Here is a 24,101-nt window from a genome sequence, read left to right on the forward strand (position 1 = left end):
ATGGGCCCAAAAAGTGCATAACCATTGCAGCTGGATAGCCCATGAGGGGCTGTCAGTTGCTTTGGAGGAGTGTATAAATGTATATATATATATATATATATATATATATATATATATATATATATATATATATATATACATACATACATACACACACACTCACATATACATGCACCAAGTGGGCTGGAGTGAGAGTAGATCCCCTACTTATCTAGGCTTATACAATATAGATCACAATACTTATCACATGCGCCACAGGTTAAGTCTGTTGTACATGTGATTGCAGGTACAGTACTTGTGCCTTAAACAAACTAGGTTTCTGTTGAACAGCATCTGAGGCCTGCAGAGTGATATTGCTTTGTATTGTTATCTGCATCTAGTCCATATTCAATGATTTACCAGAAAACCACAAATGTATGAGTAATAGACCAAAATATGAGGCAAAACTCTGGACATTCTGTGAAAATCTAGACAGCTGAAGAGGTATGTAGACTGTCAGTCTGTGTGCGGTGTAACATTATGACCCTCAGTCACATATTAAGTAGAGCAGACAGCTGGAAAATGCTGTGGACATTTAGACCGAAGTACAGTACTGAAGAAACAGGGGCAGATATTAATGTCTGTAAAGCACAAAATCCCAGACTGGAGTACAAGTAAGTGTTACCTGGAGTCACTTTATAAGTACTGACAGTCCTAATGGGTATGCCCATATACTTAATTAAATGAGCGCAATTATGTTGCACCTTCATCAAAATGATCGGTTATGTAGAGATGTGTCTATACATACAGACATATGCATATACATATATGTCTGTCATTATCTCTCTCTCTCTCTCTCTCACATACATAGTATATCTATTGGTATGCAGTGTCAAATAGATATATACTGATTCATAGGATCATATGTTCATATGTGTTTACTAGCCTAATGACCACAAGAGCCTTTTTAAGACTAGCCATGTATCCCAAATCTCTGACAAGTTCTGATACCCTTGATAAGTGTAAGCATGGGACTGGGAGATAAACCATTTACATATATATATTAAAATGATACAGAGACTCACTCAATATATCTACAAAACACATATACATATCATACACACAGACACACACACACACACACACACACACACACACACACATATACACAGAGCTGCATTTATTTATACATCCCTATTATATACAGAAATATGTGTGTAGATGTCTGTATTGTCCTACATACTCTAATAATGGTGAGTAAATATTCACTATCACACATCCATACAGTTGCTCAAGGGATCCAAACTAAGGGCACAACAGTACATAATCCTCTTATCTACAGACCCCTGTGCCTGCTAAATGTCATCACATAGACAGACATAGGTGAGCAGTTGGTGTAATGTATAATATTGTCAATCCATGCATGGACAGGGCTCATTGTTCTTGCACACAGGTTTGCCTATCTAACTGCAAGCAGCCATATATGGCCATACTGGTAACTGTAGACACATAGCTAGGATATTAACAGTTATCTCACTTAGGAAAATAGATGCAAATAACAGTATGAAGCAATATCACTCAGCAGGCCACAGATCCTGTTCATATCAAGCCTAGTTTGTGTAATGCACAAGTACTTATCCTGCAATCACATATACAACAAACTTAATCTGTGGTGCATGTGATAAATAGTGTGATGTATGGTGTATAAGAGTATAAGCAGGGGTTCTAATCTCATTCCAGCTCTCATGGTGTGTGTGTGTGTGTGTGTGTGTGTGTGTGTGTGTGTGTGTGTGTGTGTGTGTGTGTGTGTGTGTGTGTGTGTATCCCACTGTAAAACGACTGACAGGCCCTCATGAGGTATCCACTTGCAATGGTTATGCACTTTTTGGCCTTGTAACTTGCTGCTGGCTTCCAAACTGCCCTCTTCTACAAGGCCTGATGATGTCATCCACCTTTAGAATACCAACTGACAGTGTAGTATCAGGCGTATGCTGTGGCACATGTGATACATACTGTCAGGTGTGGTGTATAAGACTAGATAGGTAGGAGTTCTAATCTCACACCAACCCACTTGGTGAGAGTATATATAGCCCTGTGGCATAAAAATGATAACTTTGGTAACTGAAACAAAGGTAAGGTTTTGCAGTTATTTGCAGTGGTGATGTGCCCCCCCCCAAAGGACTTATCACAACAAAGCCTGCTTATATCATCAAGCATAATATGCCTAAACTGATAATACTAGCATATATGAGGTATGTTGCATGTAGCATGTACTGTGATCCAGAGTGTGTACCATTATGTAGGTAAGTGTTCACATCTACATACAGCCAATTTGCACTATGTGTGTGCCTTGGAATGTCCTGTATGCAGTGATTGGAAGTGGTGCTAGCTTTAATATAGCCATGCTTGTGTGTGAGCTTGTTGGAGCACTTTACATCATGTTATGGAACCACAGGGCATTTGAAATGAACTAGCATAATGGCCATACAGCTCTCATGATCATAGGCATCTTCATACCCATAGTTACAGGATCAGCACATATTGCCCCAGTCCAAGAGGGACACAGGAAGGCATACTGTGTTGAGATGATGATCACCCAGCCAATCATATAGATGGCATGTGGTGAGGTGCACTTTGGTGTTCTGTGTGCCATTAGGCAGAGTTCTGTTCCAAGGGTGTGTTTAAGTCTGCTAGACAAATCTCTCCAGCAAGCATGTAGTACTAACATCACATACTAGATTAATGTCCGTACAGTGAGTCATCCATCTACTATGCTTCTTACAGATAGGCAACATATGCAATCAAAGGCACAGATCACCAATGAGTACTCTATATGCCACAGGTGACAATGACACTCATTGCAGAAAATCCATATTGAACACATACTGAAGATGTGAAGTGTCCTTGTGAGGGACCATACTGTTTTATGCAATTTCCAGTACTGATTTACAAGGTACGTCAACAAATGGCCATTGCACTCAGATATTGGCACACTGATGGAAGGATAAGTGGAGCTTATGAGTATGTCACTTATAGGTGACTCTGGCCTCAGCTATGCCATATGATTCCTGCCATACCACCGTAGAGACATGGTGATCTGAGGCACATTAGGTGTAAACCTGTGTGGTGAGGTCTGTCTGCTTAGTTCTTTCACCCCTGAGTATGTACAGCACATGTGCTATGTACCAGGTACATAGGTCTAACTGATGGAAATTATACTACATATATATTTGCATGGAGTTTATGGCCATTAGTATGTCAACAAGCATGTGTTCACAATACCCTCTTGCAGGAGAGTGACATACCACAGAGAATCTATGAGTGCTCACAATTTGCAGGCATCAACCAACATTATTAGCCACAGTGATTCAGTAGTCACATGTATTGTGGTTACATGGATTCCAAGCAGTAGAGGACCCAGGACTGCTCCCTTTTGAGCACTGCTGCTAACAGATCATCAGTTGGAGGTGGATGTCCCTATGTTGCATACATGTGCCATCAATGGGCCACTTAGTGACCCCTACAATGACAGTATCATGGATGCCTAAGTGGCTGCTTTGTAAATGTTGCCTGAGCAGGGGATTTAGACAGATGGCTTGACTCAGTCTGGGGGTTGTACCCCCTGATATACCCTTACCCAGGTCCTTGGTGACTGTCTAGGAAATGTCCATCACATGTAAAAATCATGCTCCCCCTGCCACACATCTAAACTGTGTACAATCAACTGTGTGTAGATCACATATATGTGTGCTGATCATCTCCATGATGATTGCCCTTATGGGCATACAGATATAGATACTTAGACAAAGTGGTGTATAGTTATGTTGGTCAGTGGATGCACCTCCTCTGTGCAAGGGTAGAACAGTTGCCATTGTCTACTCAACTGGTGTGCAGCCAGTGGTGTCAGTATGATTGCAAGGTTGTCCCAATGGTGCTAGTAATCCTTGTCAGATCACATGTGGGATGCAGCCTGGAATGTTAGCATGTGCAATAGATGCTGTGCATCTCCCATTGAGAGGCCAGTTATGAACTGCTGTGTAAATATGGAAGTTATGGGACATGCTGTAGGAATGTCATCTGTCACATGTGGAATGCAGCCTGGAATGTTAGCATGTGCAATAGACGCTGTGCATCTCCCATTGAGAGGGCAGTTATGAACTGCTGTGTAAATATGGAAGTTATGGGACAGGTTGTAGGAATGTCATCTGTCACATGTGGGATGCAGCCTGGAATGTTAGCATGTGCAATACACGCTGTGCATTTCCCATTGAGAAGCCAGTTATGAACTGCTGTGTAAATATGAAAGTTATGGGACTGGTTGTAGGAATGTCATCTGTCACATGTGGTGGGGACAAGGGAGTGTAGTTGATGCAGACAGTGTGGGAGTACAGGTTACTTATGAATACAGACCCATCATATGTGGCATCATGATGTCTGAGGTCAGTGACAATTTGGGCTTGTCCTTTGAGGTCACACATATAACTACGCTGTTTATTGTGTTTCTGCTATGTGTGGGTGGCTAATTTTGTCACTTACCATGTTTACACAACATCATAGCAACACTATGTGTTTCTTTTAGCTGATGAGGTTAGCATGGCACCGTCACCCTGATGGTCACAAAGCATTGTCCACCTGTTATTGCACAGCCTGTCAATGGCAGTTGTCCAGCAGTCAGGTTTGTTGAGTCATGATGAGCTTGTGTCCCTCCTCTCCCATACAGCTAAGTTCATACAGTTGTAATGCTGCTGACATAATCCATGGATGTAGAGCTCTGCATACCTGCCTCTTCCTTCTGAAGGGAGAGGTGCAATCACGCTATGTTAACCATCCCACAGGAGGTAATAAATGGCTTTCTTGACATATATGTCTAAATTGTCTGCAAGGTGGGGTACATGCTGGTAGTTCTAAGGATACTGATCTGTGGCCAGATACCACCAGGGAGGATCTCATATTGGGGGCTGTAGTGGTCACCATATTAGTAAACACATGATGCAATACATTAGATCCTTGTGTGGCAATGTCACAGCACTGCTCCAGGGCATTGTAGGTAAAGACCTGGACGATCCATTAGGCAAGTGATCCACAGCATGGCTAAGCAACACAGTGTGTACATGTTACACTTCCATAATGTGTTTGTGCTCTGCACAGACACCTTGCATGACTCTCTTCTTACAACATGCTGTAAGTAATTGCAATACTTACTTGCACAGAGGACAACTAGCAGGTTTTGCCAAGCAGTGTCCCCAGATCTCTGAGTCATGTCACCTGAAATGCCATGATATGAGTTAGCATGGATACGAGCACTGAACCTGTCATATACCTGGTGACACAGGACCAAACACTGTCACTTGTGCTCAAGGCCAGATCATGCCTACTGACTGTAATCAGCAGAGTGCATTGACTGTTACACTATGCAAGGGATGTCAGATGTAAGTCTCACTCCACCAACCATGGCCTGATGGCAAAACAATGCTGCATTACAGAAGTACATGTTAAGTAATATAGTCACCCTATGCATCAGACACTTAGCTTCATTTAACTGCATCCATGGCGAGGATGGCAGGGATGTGACACAGGTATCATCAATTGCACAGGGTGTTGTGTTGGAGTGCAGGAGGCCTAGGCTGACCCAAATGGTTGATAGCGTGTGTGTGAGTCAGGAAGGGAAGCAGATAAGATGCTCCATGGAAAGGTGCCGTGTGTGTCTGTAGGTGACCTGCATGTGACAGTGGTGTGTCTGTACACAGAAAATCTCAGTGCTTGCCCTACATGTGTGTATGTCAGACAGCTTTGGACTGTACATAGTAGAGTTGACAGTTCACCTTCTCTGGGCCTGAACATGGGAAATGGCTCTGCCAGGAGTTTCACTGACACTTCCATGCCCAAGGTCAGAAAAAATGCTAGTACCTGACAGTGACTGCTATCTGCCCGGACCGTGTCCCCCAAGGGAATGCTCAGGACCACGAGCCCATGGCCTGTCATGTCAAGGTGTGGGCAGTACACTCCCTTCTGTAGCACTGGGTGTGCTGCCATTATGGTAGCGTGACTGTGCATGGCCATACTGACCTACATCCACATGTCTGATGCTCAACTTCAAACACACGTTCCAGCACAGACAATGTGCAGTCCAAGACTGACACTGTCTCAGCCTACCTTCAGTCCATTGTATCAGTGAATCAATCCAGGGTACCCCAATGAGGTGGAGGCAATCACGGATGTCGGACTGCGCTGCATCCATACCCATAAACATATATTTGGTGTTCCATTCAAAATGTGCTTGTGCCTCTGTGACAGACTGAAACATGCACTGAGTGACCTGTGAGTTGAAACCTGCAACAAGAAGTGGACTGACAGTGGACCTCCTACAAGCACCCCTGTCAATATGCCTGTGTGAGACCTCACCAGCTGTCTGGATATGGCCAGTGTCTACACTCACCAGAACCATAGTTGCCACACTTTCCTGTTCAATGTCCCCAACCTCTGACTGTCCAATATAGTAAAGAACTTCTCAAAAGCTGACTTCACACTTCTAAAGACTAGTGTGGTCTCCTTTAAGGCCCCCGAGCTGGCGGAAAACAGTACTCAAGCTGCTGAATCACTTACAAATGCCTTCTACCAGCACCTGCAGGACTGCATGGATAAGGCAATCCCAAGCAAAACAAAGACTCTTTGTACCAAAGGCAAGCATCCAGTCTGGTGGACCCCAGCCATAAACAAACTCTACAACAAAAGGAGGAAGCTACTACAAGATAGAGCAAAATCCTTAAAAGGTAAGACACCCTTGATCACTATAAGTAAAAAACTAAGAGCTCTCATAAAATCATCCAAAGCAAATTTCGAGAGAAAAATAGCTAAAGACTCAAAAGACAGTCATAAGGCCTTCTTTAGCTATGTTAGAAACCTGGGAGGAAACTCCCAGATATGCTCAGAGCTAGTTCAAAATGATGTGAAGATTACTGATCCTACAGACATTGCCAACATACTGGCTGACAGGTTCAGTGCAAACTCCCCCCACCCCAAAAGGAGAGATATCTATACCAAACGATTGCAGCCCCCAAACATCTCCAGCCCAAGTGAGAACTTCTCTCTCCAAAGCAAAAAACACAGCATCCATGGGACCTGATGGTGTCCCCGGCTGTGTGCTGCATGAACTCAATGAGGAATTAAACCCACAGCTAGGACAGCTGTTTAATCAAAGTCTTACCTCTGGATACATGCCAGGAGTGGCACTGCAACTGTGGTACCACTTCACAAAGGCGGTGCCTCCACCGACCCTGGAAATTACCGCCCATTAGCTTGACAAGCCTTATCTGCAAAGCCATGGAGAGGATCATAATGGACCTCATAAATAAAGACATAGGGAATTTGCAGACTTTGGATCCAACCCAGTTTGGCTTTGTCAAAGGCAGATCATGCCTTTTAAACTTGGTTGACTTTTCAAAACAGTCACCAAAGCCATTGATGAGGAAAGGCAGTCCATACAGCCTACCTCGATCTGGCTAAGGCCTTCAATACAATACCCCACTCGGGTATCATTGAAAAACTCATCAGCTTAAATGTCAACCCATACATCACAAGATGGGTTGCAAACTGGCTGAGTGACAGAACCCACAGGGTCAGAGTTGCTGGCGCCATGTCAGACTCAAAGCCTGTCACAAGTGGTGTCCCACAGGGCTCAGTCCTGGGCGCACTCTTGTTTGGCATCTACTTTTCCGAAGTACAAGCAAACACAGGAGGGTTATGGCTGACAAAGTTTGCAGATGACTGCAAACTGGCCATAATAGAAAACACATCTGACACAGATATCCTTCAGAAGGGTCTCACAGAAACGGATAACTGGTGCCAGAGCCACGGCCTAAAGTTAAATGCCAAAAAATGCATAGTCATACCCTTTGGGAAAAACAAGGTTACCCCTAGCTACCAAATAGGTGGCAATCCACTGAGCATAGAAGAAGTTATCAGGGACCTGGGGACCCAGGTTGATAGTAGTCTGTCATTCGACACCCATGTAGCTAAAGTAGTTAGGAAGACCTTCTACATTGCCCACCTTATCATGAAGGGATTCTCATCTAGATCAAGGGAGGTCATAGTCTCCCTTTACTCATCACTCATCAGACCAATGATTGAGTACAATGCCCCATTCGGAATGTATCTGACCCGACACTTGCAGCAGCTGGAGAGGCCACAAAAGTTCCTCACCAAAAGGATAAAGGGTCTCAAAAATCTGCCCTATGCTGCCCGACTGAAAGAACTCCAGCTCTATTCAGTCGCTTACCGCTTGCTCAGAGGTGACCTTTGCCTAACATACAAGGCCATGTCAAACCAGATTTGATGAATATGCTTCACCTCAAAAAATCTAGATCCATCAGAGCCACAAGGGCGGGAGACTTAAACCTTGACACGGCTATTAATAGGACGTGCTGGAAGGATAGATTCATCACCCAAAGACTCCCTATGCTGTGGAACAAAATCCCGGTACATGTGAGGCAGAGCACCTCGCTGGCCTTGTTCAAGAGAAATCTTGACCAATGGATGGGAGATCGCAGATATACCCCAGGGATTACCTCAGTGTCACTGCTCGACAGAGGCACAGCAAAATAATGGGTATAGTTCCCCATACTAAAGGGGTGGCGTAAGCCACAAAACGATGGGCTAGGCTTGTAAATGCCCTCGGGCAGATAGCCTAGTATGAACCTATGAACCTAATCTGTGGCCTCTGGGGACTGAGTATGTGTGTATATACTAACTGTGTGCAGTGACGATGAGGGAAGAAGAGGGATGTCAACCTGTGGGACAGATTCAGCCCCTGAAACCCCCACCTGTGCCTTACTGTGGCCACCATCATCATCAAAGTGTGAGGAGACACTGACATCAGGTTGTGTAGGGGACAGACACCACACCCCTTGGTCACCTGTGATGACAAAATAAAATGCAGTTCATTAATACCTGCACTATTATGCTCTGTAGTACTATGTTGTGATCTATGTAAGGATCTATACACTGCCATCACTATGACAGACCTTTTGCAACCCAACCTCATATAGTAAGATGAGGACAGTACTCTTCCCACTATCAGCTGTAGTTACTTGAAAATAACATCTCATTACACTGCAATCTCATCATCAACAGTGAGGTACACTGTTGACATTTGTGTAGACTCTGCACAGTTGACACACAGAGCACTCTGTCATGTCCTGACAATACCATCACATCTATGAGTGTGGTCACACCTACAAGGCATAGGTATGACTCTCACATGTGTACAGTCAGAAAATATGTGTGTTGGTGGTGGCAGTCGTGCTGACAGTAAATCAATGCAGGCAGCAGGCCTGAGATGGCAGTCTAGGGATTACATTGCTGTAAATGTACATCTATTACAAAACAGTGTCATGCTTACCAGGAGCAGAACCACTGGGTTGGCCAATACCTGATGGACCTGTGAAAAGCTGAGGGAGAGGTAATTTCAGTACCACCACATGTTGCAGCTCAACAAGGTAATGCATCCATATATCTCATAGTTCCAGAAGCTACTGTGTTAATTGTTGTATGGTCACATTATGAATATGAGAGCCAAACTGATGTTAATCCCTTTCCCCCAAAGAATAAAGACTTGACACCCACATAAAGGTATGTACACCCTGACACACTGAATGCTACACTATTACAATGCTGCTCAAACTAAGCTTACCTGCAGACTCCTCTGCTGTGTCACCCCCATCCATGATGTAAGTGTGACTGATGCCTGGGATCTGTTGTGTGTGCCTTGGTTCACCAGAAATTCCTCAGTGGCTGAAAGTGGTTGTTCCACTGAAGGCTCTCCACTGGTGATGCCACAATCCCTGATTACATCTGCTGCTCTTATTCATGTCCCACTGATTATATCCATTGCACGGTGTTGAACTTGCTCATATGTCCTGCCCTGTTGACCCCTCACATTCATCTCATGGACAAGATCAGCCCACAATGCAGCCTGCCTTTCCCTATTTTGCCTCCCCCTGGACAATAGGATGTCATGACGTTGCCTTAGTCCTTCCACTATAATTTCGTTCTCTGCACTCAAGAAAGGTGTACAGCATCTAGGATACATGATTCTGAAAGACAACAAAATGGGAAGACATTATAGGTTCACATACTTAGAAGTGCACTATGTAGATATACAGCAAGGACAAACTGGCTAGCACTATTCACTGCTTGCTCACACATGTCATTCTCCACAATGTGCATACATACTAAGTGTGTGGATACAACTGTGATAGTAGCAATAGTCAGCTATCCCTGTGTGTGCCATGACAGATACTGCTGTATGATTATACACCCAACACTGGATTTTACTGTAGTGTGTCCCCTACGGGCAACCCCCAATGATATATCAAAAGAACAGTGCCAAACAATAGCAGTGTGCTATTACAACCACTATAAAGGGACAGTCCAACGGAACCAGTGTGCCACAATGATAAAAAATAATGCACCCTCAATGTTTTGTATAAAGCAGGAGATCACTGACATGTCATTATCACAGGTCTAAGACAGGCTTAATGCTGCAATGCCTATTCCCTGTAAGTATATTCACACAGCTGCATCCTGTTATACACAAAAAAGGTTACATACCTGATGGATTGCAGTACTCCTCTGTTGATATGTGATGATAGCGTGCTCTGTGTGAGGAACGTTCCATACAAAATGGTTCCCCATAGCCAGCCACTTGCCTTCTAACATGCCTCTCATCAGCAGGTGACTGCCTCTTAACCAATCTGTGAGTCTGAAATGCTGATTGCAGCTAACACATCTGATTTGCACTATCATCAGCCAATGACATGCAACCACTGTAGAATATATAAGGCCTTCATGTAGATTACGGCCCCTTTCTGATATGTTGTAATGGACTTTACTGGGGTGAGGAGACTACATTATTGCAGAGGGGAGGTCTGTAGCACAAACTTTTATATTTACATTGAGATGTCTGTAATAGACATAGGCAGAGAGTGTGAACACTTTGCAGGACAAGAAACTGTAGGAGTAACTGTGGGATCTGTGTCAGCCTTGTTGTGGAGGCAGAGTCAGAATGAGGGTACCCTTTCCACTCCAATTAAGGCATGTGTTTATGGTAAGTATGTTAGGCAACAGTATCGCTAACAGAGTACTAGGAAACATGTTTGGTGTGTCCTTGAGCAAGATGAGGTTTAAATATAAGAATATGTCCGCCATTTGGGCGATTGTGTTACAGTCCGGTAGAAACATGCAGTGTGCATGAAGGCAGTCCTTGTTACAAGCAGGGACTTCCAATGTGTATGTTAGTTGTGCAGCTGTGATAATCTGCACTGTGACTTTGAAAGGATTGTGTAGTGCACTCTGATATTAATGGCCCTAATTTGCAGTACCTGCATTGACAGTCTCTATGAATGCATATTAATGCATAATGTGACACTTTATGCACATAGGGATATGTGAAGTGTGTTCCTACCTGAAGGCCTGTGACTTCTGTCAATGAAAAGCAGACATTTAATTTGAAATGCATTGTGTAGATAAAGAGTGCACAACTCAGTTATTAATTGCTGGCTTCACAATACTGTCAATTCACTGCTACACACCACTGGATTTGAACCCAGGACTGTGTGTGGCAAAATGTACTGTTTGCAAGGCATTTAACAGACTAAGCTACAGAGTCACTGCTTTAGCAGGTGTATTTGCAAGATATAAGTGCACACATACAGGCTGTGACAAATACTTTTTTACATCCATCAGTATGTCCATGGCTTTATATGGATGTATTTCTGCACCAGGGTCCCAGTTGAACATGTAATTTGCCATTAATGCCTTAGCAGGTGTATTACTACATGTTGCTGATAAAAGAGCACATTAACCTGTTATCACAGCCCTCACTTCCATCCATTCCTATGTGTTTGGTGTAGTCCTGCAGTCCTTGTTACACTCCTAGTTTTTCCATTACTTTTTAATCAAGTTTGCACGACACAGTGCATTACGGAGCCCCACTTAAACACACTTAATGACTGTAACTGGCAATTATTATGTTTAGTTTAAAGCACCTGTTTTAATTAAGAGCTGTGTGGTATGGCAAGTTAATGCAGTGGTCTGCAGGTGTGATGGTCTTGAGTTCAAAGTATGGGACAGGGGTTTATTTTTTACTTGTTTATTGTAAATAGAAAATACATATGCTCAGTATAGCTCTCTTTAGCTGAGCTTACCAAAGCTGCTCACTGTGGCCTGTTGCTCAGTGTTGCTCTATGAAAATATAAACAAAAGAAAAATAGGGAGCTAGGAAAATGGTGAAATGGGGTGCAAGCAGGGGGTAAAACATAATGAAAGGTAGGTAGGGATCTGCAGGAAGGGTGTAGAAAAGAACCATAAAGCATCCATTTCTTGTACAGCAACAACTGTGCACTTTGACATAATTTGTACATACTTATGAACTCTCACCCCCAGAGATAGGGGTGAGGACAGCATAAGTGCATTGTCAAGGCAATTGGACCAAATTACATGTGTACATTGGACACGTGTAAAATGGAAAGCTATATATACAACAATTTTTTTTGGGGGGAGACAGGTGATGATTTAAGGTGAGAGTGGAATGTTGAGGAAGGGACATAGGTACATGTGGGGGAGGTAAGCTGGGTAAGGGAGGATGCATTTGCAGACAGACAAGACAGCAGACAGAGGGAAGCATGTGAACACCTTGAATAGGTAGGGTGTTGTGGAATCCAGGTTCCCTGTGCCTCCACAAGGCAGCAGCATGACTCACATCCCTTCCCATGAGACTGTCAGCACTGATTCATCTCTGCTCCAGGGGTAGCAGTGGTGTAGGCTGGGCACCAGGGTGAGGCTGCCCCACCAGGTTGACCAGCATGCCCTCAATCTGGTGTAGGTGGTGGTCAAAACCACATTAGATTTTTCTGAGCACCAAATCCAGCAGCTTATCCCAGGTGACAACTCCCCCTTCATCACCGGTCCCAGAGTGAGGCCAGTCCTCGTCCCATGGGGTGGTACTACCTGACCCCGCAGGTAGTGCAGAGGCAGCAGAGGGGGCACCACCGATCTGTATCCCAGATATGCTGGCACCAGGTGCCACAGTCGGATGAGGAAAGTAGGTGGATCAGCTGGAACTGGCCTACCTTGATATGCTGTCATAAATGAGATATAGCAATAGGTTATGGTTAGTAATAACCAAACCATTGTTGTATTAACAGAATGGAACATCATTTTAATTCAAATACATATTAATGTATATTATGTGTAACAAAACATTAAATAACATAACAGTCACTATGTTAACAGCATGTCAGTAAGAATTGAAGCATAAGGGCAATGAAACAGTTTAACAAACTATGTGAATATTGACCAAATAAATCACTGAAAGCAACCAAATGGAGAACGAGTCAACGTGAAAGTTTATTCAAACCAAAAATCCAGAAATACGTGCTGTGATAAACGCTACACAGTAAAATTGGCGTTTTCGTAACAACTTCATCGGATACACACACTAGAATGCCTTAACATTATTTAAATATTAAACTGACTGTGATGTAACAAAATATAATTGGACAGCCAATTAATTAAGAAATTAACACCAATAGGAAAAACAAAAGTAACGCTTTAAAGGTAAATTCTGTTGAAATCATTTAAATCCTTAAATAAGCCTAATAAAAGCATGTATAAAACTTCATAAAAACTGTTATTCATTACGTAAATAAAATCAATTATATAAAACTTTTACATAAATAACTTTGTGATCTAACAGATTAAAATACATTAATCAACTGCATAATATAGTATATGTGTATATATATTCAAATACATTCCAATGCTGCCCTCTAGAGATATAAAAAATAATTACAATTTGGCAGCTCTTAATTTTAAAGCAGGCACGATGGAAGCATATGACTGTGCCCTGGCTGTTTTGAAGCATCCAACACTATCTGCCAATAGAGCTCACGATATTCTAATCTCGCTTCCCACATGCCCCCTCTTATTTCTTTGGGCACAACTTCCAAGACAAAAAAATAAAAATGATGCCTTATTACAAACTGTCTTATGACAAAATAGTGTATTATTTGTATTGGCCTTACTCATTTCATATAAATGTTCATAAATGCGTGTTGTGAGTTTTCTTTCTGTCTTGCCTATGTAAAAGGATTTGCATATCTTACACAAGGCATGATAGACCAACTCACTAGTATGACAGTTGGAAAAACAATTGCTCCTTATAATTCTATTTCTACTGATTATTTCTATATGGGAAGCATTAAAAATGTAGCTCAATTGTGAACAAGCACCACATTTAAAGATACCTAGTCGTGTGCCATGATGTAAAGTTCGTGAATCATGCTCAAACTCAAAATAATTTTTAAAATTCATATCCCTCCTACAAGTAAATTTTAACTGGCTGTTACATAATTGATCAATATCAGTAATTTCCTTAAATGTATCCCATTCCCTACAACAACATTTCTTATAACCCATGAATCTGTGTTGAAATCCAGAATATATGCATCTTCCCTGTCATTATTCGTGTTAATATTTTGGGAGGGTGTTGCGGTAACCGGTGGATTGGAATCCTGTCCCAAAATAGATGCAAACTTATTGGGTCTACCTTCTAAAACTTCTAACATTACCTGTTGAATTAAATTAGTGGGATAACCTCTATCTTTAAACATTTCACTCACTATACTACTTTCAATAATAAAATCCTTATCTTCAGAAGCCATAGGTTCATAGGTTCATACTAGGCTATCTGCCCTAGGGCATTTATAAGCCTAGCCAGAGTGTGTTTGGCTTTCGCCACCCATTTTAAATTTATTTTGCTATGCCCTTTTTCGAGGTTAGTATACTGTGCCTCTGTCTAACAGTGACACAGAAGTGATACCCGGGGTAAACCTATGATCTCCCATCCACTCATCAAGATTCCTCTTGAATAGAGTCGATGTGGGACTCTGCCTAACCTGGACTGGGATTTTATTCCAGAGTGAAGGGAGCCTCTGGGTTATGAATCTGTCCCTCCAGCATTTCCTGTTTATTTCAGTGCTGAGGTTTAAGTCTCTCGAGCACGTAGCTCGATGGGATTTGGATTTTCTGAGGTGCATCATGGCCATTAATTCCGGGTTGGACATGGCTTTATACGTCAGGCACAGATCGCCTCTGAGCAGGCGGTATGCCACTGAGTAGAGCTGGAGTTTCTTTAACCGGCAGCATATGGCATCTGTTTGAGCCCTATGATCCTCTTGGTGAGGTACTTTTGGGGTCTTTCCAGCTGCTGCAGGTGTCTGGTAAGGTACATCCCAAAAGGGGCATTGCACTCAATTATGGGCCTGATGAGGGATGAGTAAAGAGGCACGATGACCTCCCCTGATCTAGATGTGAATCCCTTCATGATTAGGTGGGCTATATAAAATGTTTTTCTAACCACTTTGGCCACGTGGTTGTCAAATGAGAGATTGCTATCAACTTGGGTCCCCAGGTCCCTAATTACTTCTTCTGTACTTAATGGAATACCACCTATGTGGTAATTTGTGGGCACTTTGTTTTTGCCAAAGGGGATGACTATACACTTTTTGGCATTTAGCTTGAGGCCATGGCTCTGGCACCAGTTGTCTGTTTCTATGAGGCCCTTTTGGAGGATGCTTGTGTCGGCTGGAGAGTTGATTATGGTGCCCAGTTTGCAGTCATCTGTGAACTTAGTCAGCCACAGTCCTTCCGTGTTGGCCTGTACCTCCGAGAAATATATACCGAACAAGAGAGGTCCCAGGACTGAGGCTTGTGGGATGCTACTTGTAACTGGCTTGGAGTCTGACATGGCTCCAGCAATTCTAATCATGTGGGTTCTGTCCTTGAGCCAGTTTGCAACCCATCTAGTGACATAGGGGTTTATATTTAAGCTGGTGAGCTTATCTATAATGCCCAAGTGGGGTATTGTATCGAAGGCTTTTGCAAGGTGCAGGTAGGCTGTGTGGACCATCTTCCCCTCGTCAATGGCCTTGGTGACTGTTTCAAAGAAATCAACCAGGTTTAAGAGGCAGGATCTGCCCTTAACAAAGCCGAATTGGGTAGGATCCAGTGTCTGTAGGTCCCCAATATCTTTATTTATGAGGTCCATGATGATCCTTTCCATAGCTTTGCAGAGTAAGCTAGTCAGGCTTATGGGGCAATAGTTTCCAGGATCCATTGAGGCATCACCTTTGTGGAGAGGGACCACTGTTCCTGTATGCCACTCTTTGGGTACATATCCTGTAATAAGGCTAAGATTGAACAGTAGTTTTATGTTTGGGTTTAGCTCTTCTTGGAATTCATGTAGGACACAGCCCGGGACACCGTCTGGTCCCATTGATGCTGTGTTTTTTGCTTTGGAGAGGGCAGCTCTTACCTGAGCATCTGAGATGTCAGGGGAGCAGCACTCTTCTGGGATAAATATTTGCCGTTTTGGTGGGGGGGGGAGTTTGCGCTGAACCTGTTAGCTAGGATGTTGGCAATGTCTGTGGGTTCGGTGAATTTTTTGTCATTTTGAACTAATTCTGAGCATATCTGGGAATTCCCACCCAGGTTCCTAACATAACTAAAGAAAGCCTTGTGATTATCCTTAGTGTCCTGAGCAATTTTTCTCTCGAAGCTGGCCTTAGACGATTTTATGAGTGCCCGTAGTTTTTTGCTAATACTGATCAGAGATGCCTTTCCTTTTTGGGATTTTGCTCTATCATGTAGTAGCTTCCTCCTTCTATTGTATAGTTTGTTTATGGCTGGGGTCCACCAGACAGGATGCCTGCCTTTGGAGGATTGGGTTTTGGTTTTATTTGGGATTGCATGATCCATGCATTCCTGAAGGTGTTCATAGAATGCATTTATAAAGGATTCTGCGGTCTGGGCCGTATTTTCCACAGGCCCGGGGGCTTTGAAGGATTCCACTTCAGTTTTGAGGAGTGTGAAATTTGCTTTAGAGAAGTTTTTCACTGTAGTTTTCAGGGCAGGGGGTGGAGTCGGGATGTGAATATCCAGTGAGATTAGTTTATGGTCTGATCTTACCAGTGAGGGATACACTTCTGGTCTGGAGCATAGAGTCCCCATGTTGGTGATGATCAGGTCCAGTATGTTTTCCCCTCTTGGAGTGGTAACAAGTTGTTGCATAGCATGTGAGTTTATAAATTCTAGGAACCTTTGGGCTAGGGTGTTGGAGCTAGAGTAATGCTCCCAGTCTATGTTTGGGTAGTTGAAGTCGCGCCAATATAATGGTGTTTGGAGAGACCTTCATATTTTCCAGTGTTCTCAGGAAGGCTGAGTGGGGTTCCTGGGTTTAGGAGGGTGGTCTGTAGCAGGCTATAAACTGGAAGGCAGTTTTACCCACTGTTAGTTGCACATGGATAGTCTCTGATGCTTCGTGCTGTGCCACCAACCTGAAGGTGTGGGTATCTTTGACGAATATTGATGCTCCCCCTCCTTTTGTGGTACGGTCCAGCTTTTGGGGCCGAAAAGCATGGTATGAGGTATAACCTGGTAGTGCTGGGGTGCTCTCTGGAGCCTTGAACCAGGTTTCTGTTACTGCACAGATATCGATTTTCTCCATGCTAAGGAGAGTTTTGAGTGCGTGCATTTTGAGGTTTAGACTTCTGGTGTTGAGTAGCATTACTCTTAGTTTCTTATCCCTTGTGATACCTATGGAGGTGGGTTTGTCTTTTGAGCCTTGCCTAAAAAAGGCACTATGGGGGTAGCATGCGGCTGATTCTAACCATTTGATCTTTTATAAGATTTTTGGTATGGACCAAGCAATATGAAATGCAGGTACACAACTACACAAACCAGTTTCACATAATGTGGACTTATATAACTACCAAGGTGTTCTGTAAGCAGATTTGGTACTACATTGCATTCGAATTAATAATTTTTCTGTAAATCCTGTCACAGATGGATTAGGCAGTTTTAATTACATTACATACAACTGTGACACTTGAAAGGCATGTTTGTATACAGCGCATAAACTAGACAGCATCACGCCTTAGGTGGTAGACATGGGAATAGAGACCAATAGCTGTGACTGTGGGGGACATCTGCAACAATTTTAATAATTGATTGCAGCAACTTAATACAGACATGCAAGGAATGCAGCCATTCTGGAAATAGACAGATTTATTTAGGAATCAATAATGCTGCTTAACACTTTATTGGTATTGCTGGTATGTGTCTGTGAAATCTAAACACAAGATCTGCTCATAACAAGGGCTACCTCACCCATATACCTTTTGTTCCTGGAGTGGGAAAAAATGAGAGTATTAAGTGACTGATGATGGTCTGGAGACATCCTTGAACCATTTTATTAGTTGAGCAATGCATGTTACAGGACATTTGTGTTGCATTTTAGAACTATTACAGTGTTATAATCGACTGCAGTGACAGTAGAACACACATGCATGAAATACAGTCATACTGCATATATTAAAACAGATTTAGTTAAGAATCAGCAATGCTGGTTAACCTGTTTAACACTTTATTGGTATTGCTGATAACTTTCTGTGAAGTCCACACACAATATCTGCCATTAGAGTGGGCTACTTCACCTATATACCTTTATTACCTGTAGTTGGTGGAACATAGATTATTATGTGACCAATATTGGCCTGAAGACAGCCTTGGGCCATACTATTAGTTAAGCAATACAGTTTGCAGGCCATTAGATTTGCATTCTACAGCTGTTACAGTGTTACACTTGACTGCAGCAACCTTGCCATAAACAAGCAATGCATACAGCTCTACTGCAGTGGTTATGACAACACAATCCTGCTGTACACCATTTTGCTTGCTGTTATTATTGTTTATTGCAATACAGCTGTTATTGTTCATTTATTGTACTACAGCTCTTATTGCCCATTTATTCCACTACAGTTCTACTTGCCCATTTATTGCACTACAGTTTTTCTTGTTTATTTTAGTAAATGCTTTACTCTTGCTTATTGCACTACAGTTAGCATATAACTCTACACTGTGAGCCCTCTCAGCTGCAGAAGTAAGGAGAGAAGCATACCAGTTTTGCAGACATTCAGCTTGCATTTTGGTAAAACAGTGTAAAACATACTTACATATTTGTAGGGCATTCCCAGTTCTTGCTTCTTGGACCCAGATGCCCAAGGCTCCCCTCTTTCTTCTCTTCATGTTATCATAATGATACTGGCACTGCCCACCTGTGTGGGGGATACCAGTACTACTGGTGAGTTCCATGGCTAACCAGTCCCAGACCTCCTCCTTACATTCCAAGTCCTAGAAACTGCCCTGCATCAGCCTGGGTTCATGGTTCTTTATCAGGATCCCAACAAAGACCCTGGTCTCCTGAACATCCCATCTCCGTGCCTGAAAGCTTGCACCTTCACCAGCACCAACTGCTATATCAGATGATTAGACTCCAAGGAATTGTGCAGAATTCCCACCTTTGTGCTTAATATAGGCTGTCTTTCTGCCCTTACGCATCATTCAAAAAAGTGCCATGTTGCTTAGCATCATGCAAACCAGCTAAACAGAGCTAAGCATAGCAAAAACTCTCACAACCATGGCTTTAGTGAAGCTTAGCACCACTCAAACTGTAGTAGCCATTAGCATGTTTAAGTAGTGCTGGGCACCAAACAGCAGTGCCATATTTCACAATTTTTTTATTAAATTAAACAAAAACAGTAAATTAAATTACAGACATCTTATGACAGCTATGGACTTGAACCGAGAACCTACAACACATTAAGCCATACCTCTATCCATTTAGCTACTTGGATATTATGAAAACTAGTATGCCTTCACATATACTAGTCAGCTACCAGTTAGCATTGCTGAGCACTGAGCCACACTGCATAAACACACTTAAACAGACCTAGACATAAATAATTAAATCCATGTGGGTTTCTATTTTAAGATGTCCAGCAGGTGTCAGCTATATATGTATAAATGTTGCTTGGCTCTGCTGGGCTATGTGCCATGCCAACAAATGGCAATTGATACAAAAAAAAGAAAAAGATTAATTATGATAAATAATTACATCTGTTTTTTTTTTATTTTTAGATGTATAGGAGGTGTCAGCTGTCTATATGTGAGCACAGCTTGGCATTGCTGTGCTCCCTGCCATGCCCTGCAAACATACAGAGAGGAAAAAAGTTGAATAAAAAATACAATATTGCAAATTTAAAACAATTCACAGCAGCTCAACAGTGGTGGTGAGCATTACAGGCAGCCTCACTGTGTACATGATATCCACAGCCGTAAGTAGCCTCTACACTTCTCCCTACATGGATTAAATATCCTTGTTCTTATGCTCTCCCTCAGCAGTGCTCCATCATTAATATGCATGGTGAGCTGCCAAGGGGAAACAGTGGCCGTGTATATGAATACACTCTATGTAGGCTCTACACAGTGGCTACATTATTTACAATATTATTATATCGTAATAATGTTCTCTTATCCTAACACATAAGGACCTAGTGGTCATACACACATAATAAATAATTTTAAATATTAAATTATTCAAAATATATGCTTTATCTATTATTGCCTGAGTTCCATGTCTATATAAAAAGTGAGTATAGAAAAGTGAACCTGGATCTGAAAATTCATTAACATCTTTGATTTGAAATAAGTCTATGAAGTGTTTTAAACTGGTATTCTTCATTTTCTTATAGTATTGGAGTATTAATCTCTTAGTATACAGTGAAAATCTCCTGCCACAATGATACTGTCTTTCAAGACTTGTATCATCTTTTCTAATTGTTGCTTAACAGATGTTCTTCATCTCACATTGCTGCAGTCCTTACATATGGGTAGTCCACTGTCCTCGGTCGGCCCGAATACCAAAGTATTAGGCTGACGTCGGTCATGGGCGCTTAGATCTGACATCAGAATGTCAGGGTATAAAAGCGCATGACCGACGTCATATCCTCAGTCTTTTTTGCCGCATGGTCCGATGCAGAAGCAGCGTTTGCAAGTGCCGTTCGGCGTTCTGCAATTTTCGTATTCTGAGTTTCAGACCGAAACCAAGTTGGGCTAAGTACCCCGTTGGGGAATATTTTTGTTTTTTCTTGCCTCAGTTAATTCCGGATGTCAGAAAAAGTGAATAATTGTATTTCTTGTGGGAAACAGATACCGCATAGGGATTACCACTCTCTTTGTATTCCTTGTTTAGGACCTGAGCATGACGTAGTCGGGTGTCGCTTTTGTGCTAGGTTTAATAAGCGCACCATTAAACGTAGGTTAGATTGCGCTAGACTTGTCTTCGGTAAGCAGTGTAATTATAATATGCCGTCGGATCCTCCGATGCCCGCTTCCGCGAAGAAGCGCAAAGATAAATCTTTAAAGTCCAGGCAGGATGAGTCGTCCGTTCCGGACGCCGGTTCTTTAGAAACTGCGGTGGAATCTGTGGATCCAGCCGAGGTTTCAGTTGAGTCTCAGGGGGAGGCTTTGATTTTGCAAGATGTGTCCTCTTAGGAGTCAGGTCAGGCTGAGGGGGCCTCTCAGGTTGCTGTTCTCCCTTCCTTGCCTAAGGTGGTTAGGCCTTCTCCTTCTGTCTCTAAGGCTCCTTCCAAAGGCAGGCCTGGTTTGCCTTCCATGGGTGTCAGTCCTAGTTCTGCAGGTTCTGTGCCTAAAAAACACATGCTTAAAATGGCAGAAGATTTAATTACTTTAATCAGAGGTTCTATGCCCCCTCCTGATAAGAGGCCTAGGGTGGAGCCAGAGGTGGAAAGTTTGGAGGAGGCTTCAGATTACTCAGAGTCTTGACTGAAGACATTCAGGATTTTCCTCCTTATTCTGATTCAGATGCAGAGGATTCCACTCCTTCTGCTTCTCCTCCAGAGGATTTTTCTTTTTCAGAAACCCTGCATTCTATGAGGGAACATTTTAAATGGGAAGGTCAGGATTTCTCAGATTCCCGAAAGAGGCTTAGGGAATTTTTGTTTTACCACAACATAGGCCCTTGGCTATACCTCCTGTTTTGGATGTTGTTCAAGACGTTTTCTCCGAGGCTTCCCTTAATCCAGACTCTCTGCCTCCTGCGCCAGTTAAGCCAGACAGGTATTACAGAGTACCTGAGGCTCATAAATATCTGTATAAGAGTCCAAGGGCTGACCCAGAAACTATTAGCCAGGGACCTAAGGGTGTCAGGGCTTCTGTTGTAAAGAATCCAGTTCCTATAGATAAAGATGCTAGAGCTTTGGATAGATGGGGTAAGAAAGTGTATACCTCTTCCACTTTAGCAATGAGGGCTTTGAATTGCCAGTTTCATATGTTGAAGTATCAGAATTTTCTCCTTACTCAACTAAAATCTAAAGTAGATGCTTTGGCAGAGGGCATAGAGTGTAAAGAATTACAGGATTTGGTACATGCCTCTGAACAGGTGGGTAAGCATTCTTTGCAGTGTGGTTTCGATGCTTTACAGGCTTCTTCCAGGGTGGCTGCCACTGGTTCAGTTATTCACAGGCACGCCTGGCTTAAGGATCAGAATTTGTCAGAGCATGTTAAAACTAGAATTTTGGATGCTCCTTTACAGTCTGAAGTTTTGTTTGGTTCTCCTGTGGAGTCTGTCTTGAAGAAAATGGAAGACAAGGCTAAGTCTATGCAGACTGTTAAAGATTTTTTGCAGGTGCAGCCTCCTAAGTTTAGCAGGAATTGGCCTACTAAGGGATGGGCTTATCCTTCTTCTGATTTACAGTCTAGGGGTAGATCTAGATGTGGTAGGGGCAGAGCTCAGAGTTCTTTCAGGCCTAGAACATGGAATTCACCTGCACAATCTACAGGTGAGGGCAGGGGCCAGTCCTTTTGTAAACAGGCCCAATGACCTGCATCTTCAGCTGCCAGATTCTTCCTGTCTGGCAGCTCCTTTGGGAGGAAAGTTGGCACTCTTCAAGCAAAATTGGCTATTAGTCACCCGGGACAAATGGGTGTTGGACATTATAGACCGAGGCTACAAGTTTTATTTCCATACATTGCCTCCTTTCAAAGGCATGCCAGACGTTCCTCCTCAGCAAAGGGTAGAGGCTCACAAGCAGATTTCTTTACTTCTTCAAATGGGGGCTATACAGCAGGTCCCTCTGTCAGAAGTCGGCCTAGGATTTTATTCTCGCCTGTTTCTAGTACCAAAGAAAGGAAACACTTGGAGGCCGATTTTGGATTTATCTATCCTCAACACATACCTGGACATTCCAAAATTCAAAATGTTGATGTTGCAACAACTTCTACCTCTGTTGGGCAAAGATCACTGGATGGTAACTCTGGATCTCAAAGAGGCTTATCTTCATGTTCCTATCAGGCCCAGTTGCAGGAGATACCTGCGTTTTCGGGCTGAGACTTTACATTATCAGTTCTCTGCATTGCCCTTTGGCTTATCTACTGCACCCAGGGTGTTCACAAAGGTTCTGGCTCCAGTGATAGCCTTCTTAAGGTTAAGAGGAATACAAATTTATCCTTATTTGGACGATTCCCTGATTCTTGCTCAAGACAAGTACGAACTTCTTCATCATCTACAGTATGTGATGGCAGTGTTAAGGTGCCTAGGGTATTCTGTGAACGAAACAAAGTCCAGTCTAGTACCCTCTCAGGAAATGTGCTTTCTGGGTGTGAGACTGAATACAGCTTCCCAGATGGCCTTTTTGTCCCCGGACAAGCAAAAGAACCTAAAACTTTACTTCCATCAATTGTCTCTACGGGTCCAGGCTGACTGCAAGGACAGTCCTTCAAGCCTTGGGGTTCATGGCATCTTGTATTCTGGTGCTTCCCAATGCCAAACTGCATATGAGGAAGCTACAATGGTATCTCAAAAATGTATGGACACAACACTGCCAAGATCTGGACACTGTCATTCAAATAATACCTTGCATTCAAAAGGAATTTTTGTGGTGGGCTCAGGAATGTCACCTAAACAAGGGACTCTCTGTGACCCGACCAGAGGCGAGTCAGATTCTAATGACAGATGCCTCGGACAAGGCTTGGGGAGCACACCTCAATGGAAAATGGATGCAAGACACGTGGCCTGCCAGACTTCAACATTTACATATCAACTTGAAGGAGATGTTAGCAGTCCAATTTGCATTGATGGCTTTCAAGGATTTACTTCACCCAGGACAAGTGTTGATTCAAACAGACAACACAACTGTCATGTGGTA

Source organism: Protopterus annectens, chromosome 16.part0 (assembly GCF_019279795.1).
Source record: "Protopterus annectens isolate FY-2018-M chromosome 16.part0, PAN1.0, whole genome shotgun sequence".
Classification (NCBI taxonomy): Eukaryota; Metazoa; Chordata; order Ceratodontiformes; family Protopteridae; genus Protopterus; species Protopterus annectens.